The sequence below is a fragment of the Cricetulus griseus genome, chromosome 3 (genome assembly GCF_003668045.3).
Source record: "Cricetulus griseus strain 17A/GY chromosome 3, alternate assembly CriGri-PICRH-1.0, whole genome shotgun sequence".
Lineage (NCBI taxonomy): Eukaryota > Metazoa > Chordata > Mammalia > Rodentia > Cricetidae > Cricetulus > Cricetulus griseus.
This window is the reverse complement of record NC_048596.1, coordinates 1,759,941-1,770,630: the sequence shown is the minus strand read 5'-3', so window position 1 is coordinate 1,770,630 and position 10,690 is coordinate 1,759,941. Positions and strand designations below refer to the sequence as shown.

The window sequence follows — 10,690 nt, the reverse complement described above, 5'->3', positions numbered from 1 at the left end:
ACTTCTATTCCATATAATAAAATCTTAGCTAGAACAATGAGACAAGAGAAAGAAACACAAACAGAAAAGAAGTCAAATAATACCTATTTGCAGAGGACAAGATTCTATACTTAAAAGACCCCAGAGACGCCAGCAGAAAACTCTTGAATACTTCCAGCAATGTAGCAGGATATATATTCAGTAGCTTTTATATCTACTAATAATGAACTTATCAAGAAAGAAATCAGGAAGAAATGTCTCATTCACAATAACTCCAAATGTTCCGGGAGTAAACCTAACCAAGGAGGTGAAAGACTTCAACACTGAAAACTTCAAGGTCCTAAAGAAAGAAACTGAAGAGGTCACTCAAAGATGGAGAGCTCATCTGTGCTCAGGGATGGCAGGATCAATATTGCAAAAATGGCTATATTGCTGAAAGTGCCCTGCCTTATAGATTCAATGAGATGTCCATCAAAATTTTAATGATACTCTTCAAAGAGTGAGTAAAAACAACCCTAAAATTTTTATGGTACCATAAGAGATCCTGGACCATCCAGGCAATTCTCAGCAGAGCAATGCCGGGCTTATCATAATACCTCTTTTCAAGTTACACTGCAGAGCCACAGTGTTAAAGATGGCTGATGCTGGCACAAAACCAGGAACACAGACCAGTAGAAGAAAACAGAGTGTAGAAGTGAACACATAGCTACAGCCACTCCACATCTGCCTAAAGTGTCAAAAAGTAGATTGGTAGGAAGACTGCCTTTAACAGATGTACAGGGAAAATGGATATCCAAACACAGAAGAAGGAAATTAGATCTATATCTCTGACCCTACGCAAAACCAACTCAAAGTGGGTCAAAGGCTTTAAGGAAACACCCCAAAGCTTGAGATTGCCAGAGGAAAACACAGAGGTAATACTTTTCCATGTGCAGGCAAAGGCAAGGACATTGTGAAAAGGTCTCCAACAGTGCAGGGAATCATCCCAGGAATCGACAGATGGGACTACATGAATCTAAAAGCTCTACAAAGCAAAAGAAACATCAGAGTGGTAGAAAGTCTTTGTTAACTGTATATCAGATAGGGGATTAGTATTCAAAGCATAGAAAGAATTATGAAAATTGAATAATTAAATTCAAATCTTCCTCTCAGCAAGTGATCAAAGAAGAATATGGTCTGTATGAAAATTCAAAGATGAGATCCATTATGGTAACATGGTAACGTAAAGAAAAACTAAATTTAAAAAGTAAAAGTGTAACACCTGGCTGCATCTTAATTTCCTTGCCCACTTATTAGTATTTTCACCTGAATACTCAAGAGCCAAGGAATGCCAAGGTGCTAGCTACTCAAACTGGGAGTGGTGGTGCGGTTGTTAGGGAGCCCATAGGACCACTGGGCTCTTACCCAGTGTTGGGGGCTGGGAGTGCTGTGTCGAGAGATTGGAGGATGCAGGGATGCCGCTGCGGATGAGGCAGAGGTGGGTACCGATCACCAGTTCAGTGCACTCTGACTTCTGCCCAGGCCAACTAGCTCTCCAGCTGCGCCAGGTGCCATTTATTGACTGCAGAACGATGCAGCATTCACCAGCGACAGACTTTGCCTCAGGCCATGAAGCCCCGGCCAGGGCTTAAAGAATGTCATCATTCCCTCTTGTCTCTGCTCTGTCTCTGCAGTATACCCTTTGTAAGTCCCAAGCTCTTCCTTGTGGCCCAGATAAGAGCTATTGCCTGCCCTTCATCCCTCATTTCTCCTCATATCCTGGAAAAGCATTTCTGCCAATGGATCACTGCCAAGATTGGCTCTCTTGCTCTTCCCAATTAAGGGATAGAGATCTGATCCACAACCCCAGAAGAGCTGCATGTGCCTGTTTCATTGGCATTGTTAGAATTTTATTAGAATTGGGTGAAATAGGTATTTCTTGAAGTAACCAAAGCCATGCAAACGTAGGCCAGAAGGTTCATGCTGATACAATGATGGGTTTGGATTTACAAACCAGCCCCATTGTATTGGTGTTGACCTTCTGCAGTCATTGGATAAGACTGTTAACTGGCAGGGTCTTCCCTAAGTGTAGGTTACTGATGTGGCAGCCACTTAGCTGAATTTACTGTTCTGAGCTTCTTGGGCACAAGGAGCTAGAAGCTCACATTGACTTTCCTGGAGGAATCTTGCAGTGGTGCCTTGGAGAGGCCATTTCAGAAGTCCCAGGGCACATGATCAACTCACTCTGCCTTCTTCTGGACCCCAGCCATTATCTTCACAGGATCACTTCCTTCAATGAAAGGCTCCTTTGGGGAGGAAGTCCAAGACACTGGAGTGAGCATGAGGGTCCTTAACCATGATACCTTGCAGATGTCCTTAAATATTTTCTTTGAGAAAAGGAATGGTTTAGGGTTAGGTTTTTCCTTCCATCATGGACCACGGAAAGAAACCAAAGAAGAAAAGATGGAGGTGTTGATGGCTTGGGGTGTTTTGCTTGGAACTGATTTTCCTCTTCCTACTTAACAGCATGGCTGCAGAGGGGATGGGATGTGACCCGTCTGGTGTCTAGAATCATGTCTGACCTGATGGGTGGGTGTCCTTAGCACCTTCCTCAGATTCCCCATCTCTAAAACAAGGATCGGTCCTTAGAGCCTCAGAGCCAACCTAAACAGCTCAGAGTGACATTAAAGACTGAACTCTAGTTGTTTCTTCACATTGGTGCCTTGTGTAGGTCAGGAAAAGAGGGTTTTCTAACCCCCAAATTCCAAGATTGTGTTTTTACTGAGACATCTTTCAAGGACAAAGAAAAGTCCATTCCAGGGTCCAGACACAGTCCAACTCTCACAGGGTGATGGTTTTATTCCTGTGTGTGCAAGGTCTTCACCTTGGGCAAGTCACCACTTCTTTGACCATTATATTTTTCCCCAGTAAAGAGAACAACAGGATATCTACTAACTTTATTGAGCTGAGATATTTGAACAAGCACAAGGCTTTGGAAACCGTAAAGAGTTATACAAGAGACAGATATGGGCTGTTGGAAAACTCATCGAATGGACCAGAAAAAAAATCTGTTTGGCCCTTTTCTCTTGTGCCTTAGACACAGCAGAAACACAGTGAGAGTTTTAAAAGAACTGTACTCAAATTGCTTATTGGCATTGCAGTGAAAGGCACAGAATCTGTGCTATGCTATATCCTAGCCTCAGGTGTCTGGTGAGGCAGTTGAAGGGAAGGTGGGGCCAGGACACCACAGCAACTGGTAACTATGGGATGCTGGAGACGTCGTGATGCTGAGGACACTTGATGGCTGTAGATGGGGCAGCTATGGATGCATAAGCTATGCTGGAAAGAGAGAATTATTTAGCAGTAGGCAGCGAGCGTGCGTGGTGTGCGTGTGCGTGCGTGCGTGCGTGCGTGTGTGTGTGTGTGTGTGTGTGTGTGTGTGTGTGTGTGTGTGTGTGTGTGTTCTACTTGTATCTTAGGAAATGCAGCTATTCTACTCTTCTCTTTGGGGAATAAATTACTGAGGCTTTATAGCCCTTACAGGAGTTTCTGGAAACTTCAACTGGATGAATCCCAAAACTAAAATTCTTTTCTGAGCCTCCAACTCCCCCAGATCCTCACTGGGGAGGGAAAAGGGGTCAGCTTCCTTGCCTCTGACAGACTCTCTTCCACCCTCCAGATGGAGCAATCTTAGTATGATCTAAGTCTTTTTCCTTTATATTTTTCTTCTGCACATGACTCCAAGAACATGGCTTAGCTGTTCCTTCAGCCTCTCCCCTACCAAGGTGGAGGGGCTGCTTAGCATTATGCCTCACCCTTAACCAAGGTCACTGTCCAATCAGAATAGAGCTGGGGCTGGTGGATGCTTCTCTGTCACTCACTCTCAGGACTCTGACCATTGTCCAGCTAGTATTTGTACACTGACATTTGCATGCTTCCACACCACAATCCACATCTATGGCTTAGGAAGTATTACTGATGTTACACTGTTTATGAATGGAATGACTCCCACCTTCCCTGTCTTAGAAAATGTCCTCTGGTGCCAAAAGCCTGTCATCCCGGCTCCGAAGTTTCCCTGTGTGTTGTTTATGGTGGATGAGCTGAAATTTATGCCTTCGGAATGTGAGGCATTAACTGTTGTAAATCAGCCTTTGGTGCCCAGAGGTAACAATTACCACTCTCATTAATAGATGTCCCCAGCCTCACTCATAAAGCAACCATGGGACATCTCTGGGGACAGGGCAGGGAAGTGTATCCAGGATCGGGAACAGTCGGGAAGTCAGGGTGGGTGTGGGGAGCTTGGGCCCTCTCTCCCTAGAGCCTTCCCAGAAGACTTGAAAGCTGTTTCCCTGCCTCTGCCCCCCAGGGCCATGTCTCTTTGCATGAAGAAGGTGGAAGGTCCAAGAAGAACTCTGGGTCCAGAGCTCTAAGCAGTGGACCAACTCAGGGAGGAGAAAGGTGGTCCCTTGGGAGCACCAGGGCTGAGCCAGGTTTTGTGGTAATGGGGTCTTTAGAATACTTGAAGATATCAGCATCTCAGGGGCTTCCAAAGAGTTATTCAGCAAGTTGATGGCTGAGATGGCTGACATGAAGGAAAACAACAGGTGGCCAGACTGTCTGGCATTGCCGGAGTCTTTGGGCACGTGGTTTCTCTTAGGTTGGGAAATAAACTGAATTCTAACCCAGGCACTTCTTGCTACTTGCTGTTCTCTAGAGGGTACAAAAATGCAGTTCTGGGGCTACATGGCTTCTGGGTATGGTAGATTATTGGGTTCTATTGTCCCCCTTCCTTCTGCACCTAACTGCAGCGTGGTGGTGCACTGCTGGCTCTCTCTGTTCTTGGTCACTCTGAGGGGTCATTTTGAGGTGGGGTCCCGTATCTATCCAGGAATGCCAGTTTGTGAAAAGAATCTTTATGATTTGTGTAGAGTCCAGTCTTATCTTCAGGCTTAACATCATTAGCTAAGAGGCATGCAGACCTCAGCTATCCCAGGGTTTCTCTGTCCTTGTCTGACGAAGACGCCTGAGCTCCCATGTGACACATGGGTGGGCGGTGGGTCTCCTTGCTCCTGTTGTGTGTGCTCAACAGAGTGCAGCTCAAAGGTAGTTATCTAGCAAATAGCAAATAGTAAATGAAATCCCTTCATTGTTTCAGCACAAGACGGGGTGGGATGTCCTATCTTCCCGATTCTGTTTAATTCTTAACCTCAGTTCTCTCAGATGAGATTAACCAAAGGCTGCCCAATTGCTGGGACAGCCTGACCCTGGGAGAGAACTTGGCTCAGAAAGGCCGTTCAGGGTGCACAGCAATGGGCAGGCGGCCAGGCTCCATGGACCCTGTGCCTCCCCTCTCTGATCTTCCGGTGTTTCCACTGTACAGTATTGAGCCAGGCAGGTAGCTTTTTAGAAGTCAGTTTTTGTTGTTTTTAATGTGTGCATTAAAATGTACACAAAATCATTATTCAAATCATTCTTTTTTTTTTTTTTTTTTTTTTTTGGTTTTTCCGAGACAGGGTTTCTCTGTGGCTTTGGAGGCTGTCCTGGAACTAGCTCTTGTAGACCAGGCTGGTCTCGAACTCACAGAGATCCGCCTGTCTCTGCCTCCCGAGTGCTGGGATTAAAGGCGAGCGCCACCAATGCCCGGCTCAAATCATTCTTAAATATACAATTAAGTGATGTTAGATAACGGTCACATCTGCATAACCGCCAGCATGATGATCTCATCTTCCCAAAGAGAAACTCTACATGTCAGTTTCCGTTATGTCTGTAATTTTCTCCATCTAGTCTCATGATGTGAGTAGGATCACAGAACCTGTCAGGCATATTCACTCGATATAAAGTCTTTCAAGGTTCATACATGTAGCTTATGTCTGAGTGCTTTCATTGAAAAAGTTGAATAGTATTGCAAAATGGGTCTGGCCACTGTGGGATCTCCCACTAAGTTAGGGTGCCAGAGATGGAGGCTGAACAGAGAATCAGACCACTAAAGCTTGCATGGTTGTCTCTGAGTGGCTTAGCAATGCTTCCACTTTCCCTAGCACACACGCACACACACACACACACACACACACACACACACACACACACACACACACTATACACACACACACACACACAATACACACACAAGCACACAAATACACAATGCCCACACATATATACACACAACACATACCTACACACACACACACACACACAAATATACACATACCTACACACACACACACACACACACACACACACACACACACACACAATGTGTATATATAATTTGCCAGCTGCTTTTAAATTGCAGAGCTTTGTAGTTAGTTGTAAGAGTGACAGGCTGTATGAGAAGCCTAAGACTTTAACACTCTGGCCCTTTATAGAGATAATTTTTGTGTATTAGATAATAGGCTATGGGGCTAAAAGCCATGGTTCAGATGCTTTGCTTGGTTATTACCTAAGTGACCTTGGGCAAGTGGTATCACTTTGAGTTTTATCCTTCTACTTATAAAATCCTGTTTATATCACAAGGGATCATGAGGCTAACATTAAAAGTCAGTAGGAAATGCACACAGCACCTGTAGACCCACATTTTGGTCAGGGGGTGGCTTTAATATCCATCTTGTTTTCCCTCCAGGAGGTTCTTGGTGGTGTTGGGTAAGTTTTAGCCCCAGATTTTCTGTTTGTTATCAGTTTTCATATGCATTTCTGTGTAGGTTGGGCAGAGGATAATCTTGGGTGTTGTTTTTTAGGTACTGTTTCCCTGTTTTTTTGAGACAGGATCTCTCATTGCCAGGTAACTCACCAAATAGGCTAGGCTGGCTGTACAGTGAGCCCCAGATACCTGCCTTTCTCAGCCTCTTCAGCACTAGGATTGTAAGATTGTATCACTATGCCTATTTCCCCTCCTCCTCCTCCTCCTCCTCCTCCTCCTCCTCCTCCTCTCCTCCTCCTCCTCCTCCTCCTCCTCCTCTCTGCTCTTCCTCTTTCTCCCTCTTTTTCCTCCTTCTTTTTCCTTTTTCTTCCTCGTTCTCCCCTCCTCCTCCTCCTTCATGGGTTCTGGGGTTGTAGCTCATGGACACGTGCTTTTCAAGTTAGCACCCATTTTACCAACTGAACTAGCTCTCCAACCCAGTAGTGAATATTATTTATGAAAGCCATGGCACTGCCTTTAAGATAAGGCAAAGGCTCATAGGAAGTCCACAGGAAATGGAAGTTGCTGGGTTTTGTTCTCAGCTTCCTGTCTGTCATCGTTTGCTAGGGCTCCCAAGCATCTCGCAGAATCGAGCAAATCAGCACCCGGCTCTGTCTGCACCCGCCTTTGCAGTGCCAGCCAGCCCCCCCAGTACAGAGCGAAGATGACAGCGCCAGGAAGGAGGGGCTTTAAAGAGTCTCCTCTTCCCACATCTTGGCACCCAGCCTAAACCCTCTGCTAGCTGAAAGGGTGCCAATCTGCCCAGCACGTTTGAATTTGCAAATTGTCTCCTGTTTACTATCAGAGGTTCTGTAAAGCTGAAGCTCTTTGTGGGCTTTCCTGCTGCTGTAATGAGTCCTGTCGGGAAGCCGGCCTTCAGGAATCTCAGTGTGTAAGTAAGAGGCTGCTTCATCTGTAGGTGAACGAGTCATAGAAGGATTTTTCAAGGCTTCTTTTCCCCTGGACTGGATTTGAGCATTTGCAGGTTTGGAGGTGGGGACCGAAGTGGCTGAGTCTTTGAGAGTGCAAGAAAGTCTGGGATTGGAAGCCATTGCTTGTTAAGGGACTCCGATTTGCTGCTCAGCTGTGATGACAATCCGCTCGAGATATGCTGTATTAAAAAAAAAAAGTGTGGCGTGAGTCCAGCGGTTGAAATGCAGACGCCCACATGTATTTATATTCTTGGGGCCTGGGCCATGTGTGCGGAGACACAGCGTGGTAGAAAGTCGCGGAACTGAAAATAACATATGTCTGTCTCAAGTGCCAGAGGAAATTGTAGTGGTGGTGAGAAGGAGCAGAGTGCAGATTTAGAAAGGGGTAAGAAACGCCTCCTGTGTCGCTGTGGTGTTTATCCCCAGGCCTCGCTTCTCCTCACACATAGCGGGAGCAGCCGCAAACCCGCAAAACCGACAGGAAAACAAATGCAGAACCCAGCCCAGGGCCTGCTTCCAGAGCAGGTTGGCTTTGCAGAGCTCTTCCTTGGAAATGAGGTCCTGGCAGTCTGAATGCTGACCCTGCCACTGGGCCCTGGTTGAGGTTTGCTGTGTACCTGGAAGGCTCGCCCATGACTAAGATTAGCTGTGGATGATGCTGAAACTGGGCAGAGAGGTGCTAGCACAAGAGAGGGGTCTCCTTCATCTCAAAACTGCCTGGAGGTAAACATGACTCAGAGAGAGGACGGAAAAGGTTGCCGGGATGTCCCCGTGAGTACTGTACTTATTGTGCAAGCTCCAGGTCCTGAGTTCAATTCTCGAAACCAAGGTAAAAAGCAGAAGGCTGGATGAGGCAGTGTGTGCTTGTAAGCCCTGAGGATCCTTGGGGCTGCCAGTCTACTTGGCAAGCTCCAGGCTAGGGAGGGACCCTGTCTCAGAAAACAAAACAAATGGATGGAATGACAGCACCTGAGGGATGATAGCCAAGGGTATCCCTGGCCTTCATGTATACCTATGCTCTTGCATTTACACTAATGTATGTGTTGCACACTTTTGGTCAGGGTACACACACACACACACACACACACACACACACACACACACACACACACGAAAACCCCTCCACATCAAGTAGTTGTAGCCTTGTGGGAACCAGAGAGCCATCTAGGTCTTTTCTGGGTTCAGATCTCTCTTTGAACCTTCCTTTCTCCTGTTCATCGTTTTATCTCAGCCCATAACTCCAGCAGGAATACCCGGGAACCTGCCAGCCAAACCTGCCATAGAGGGAAGCAGGCCATCAAAGCTGATAGGAATGCTTTAGCTCTTCTCTCCTTGGCTCCAAATCCAGACCCCCAGCCTTGCAGCAGACTACCTATTGCATCCTCTCCTTGCTCTCTGCCCCCATCCCAAGAGGACTAAGTAGATCTTGGTGAAACACCCTGCTTTCCTCTCTCCTGTGGACCCCATCAGCCCACTCCTCTTAGCCCAGCCCCTTTCCTAAGTGTCAGCTCCTGATACCTAGAAACACATTTTACTGGGACTCCCCAGTGGCCATACCTAGCAGGATCTCAGAAGAATTACCTTCCAGACAGTGCTCAGACACCACACTCTCCCAGGAACCAGAGAGGGCAACAGAAACCAAGGAACAAAACACCCACTCAACAAAGACAAGACCAGATATTAGCACCTAGAATTACAATAATCTCAAACCCAGGACCTAGGCTCCAGCATAAAAACACCATCAATAACAGTCATCAGATCCCAGCTGTTCTACTACAGGAGGCCCCGAGAATTCCAACATAGCTGAAGCACAATACAAAGACCTTAAAATAGCCTTTGTGAGTGTTTGCTTCAGCAGCACATAAACTAAGATTGGAATGATACAGAGAAGATTAGCATGACCCCTCCCTGTACAAGGATGACATGCAAATTTGTTAAGCATTCATATTTTAAAACCCTTATCCAAACTAACTAAAAGGCAGAGAGAAAATATCCAAATCTACAAAATCAGAAATGAAATGGGGACACAACAACAGACTCTGAGGAAATAAAGAGAATCATTAGGCCATACTTCAAAAATGTGTACTCCACAAAACTAGAAAATCTAAAAGAAATGGACAAATTTCTTGATAGAAATCACTTACTTAAGTTTAAATCAAGATCAGATAAACAATTTAAATAGATAAACCCAAAGGAAATAGAAGCAGTCATTAAAAGTTTCCCAAGCAAAAAAGCCCAGGATTAGACAGTTTTAGTGCATAATTCTACCAGACTTTCAAAAAAGAGCTAATACTAATACTCTTCAAATTATTCCACAACATAGAAACAGAAGGAACTTTGCCAAATTCTTTCTATAAGGCCACAGTCACCCCAATACCCAAACTACATAAAGATTAAACAAAGAAAGAGAATTATAGGCCAATTTCATTCATGAACATAGATGCAAAAATACTCAATAAAGTACTAGCAAACCGAATCCAGAAATACATTAAAAAGATCATCTATCATGACTAAGTAGGCCTTATCACAGAGATGTAGGGATGGTTTAACATAGGAAAATGTCAGTGTTACCCACCATATATAGAAACTGAAAGAAAAAAAAAACATTTTCTTGGATGCTGAAAAAAACCTTTGATAAAATCCAACAAACCTTCATGATAAAATACTTGGAGAGATAAGGCATATAAAGGTCATATCTAAACATAATAAAAGCAATATACAGCAAGCCAATTGCCAACATTAAATTAAATCAAAGCAATTCCACTAATATCAGGGACAAGACAAGGTTGTCTACTCTATTCAATATAGTACTTGAAGTTTTAGCTAGAACAGTATGACAACTAAAAGAAATCAAAGGGTTACAAATTGTAAAGAAGGAAGTCAAAGTATCATTATTCACAGATGATATGATAACATACATAAGTGACCCTCAAAATTCTACCAGGGAATTCCTACAGCTGATAAATAGCTTTAGTGAAGTGGCTGGATACAAAATTAACTTGAAAAAACAGTATCTCTTCTATATACAAACAGAAAATGGGCTGAGAAAGAAATCAGAGAATCAACACCCTTTACAATAGCCTCAAATAATATAAAATATCTTGGGGTAACTCTAACCAAA

At 44.6% G+C, this 10,690-nt stretch overlaps 1 non-coding gene across 1 annotated transcript; it reads left to right on the top strand.

The window, feature by feature from the left end:
• Window positions 1–9,411: 9,411 nt before the first annotated feature.
• LOC113834845 lies at window positions 9,412–9,522 on the top strand. The gene has a single exon (XR_003483738.1). It is a non-coding gene; the product is annotated as a U6 spliceosomal RNA (small nuclear RNA).
• The last annotated feature ends 1,168 nt before the right edge of the window (window positions 9,523–10,690 follow it).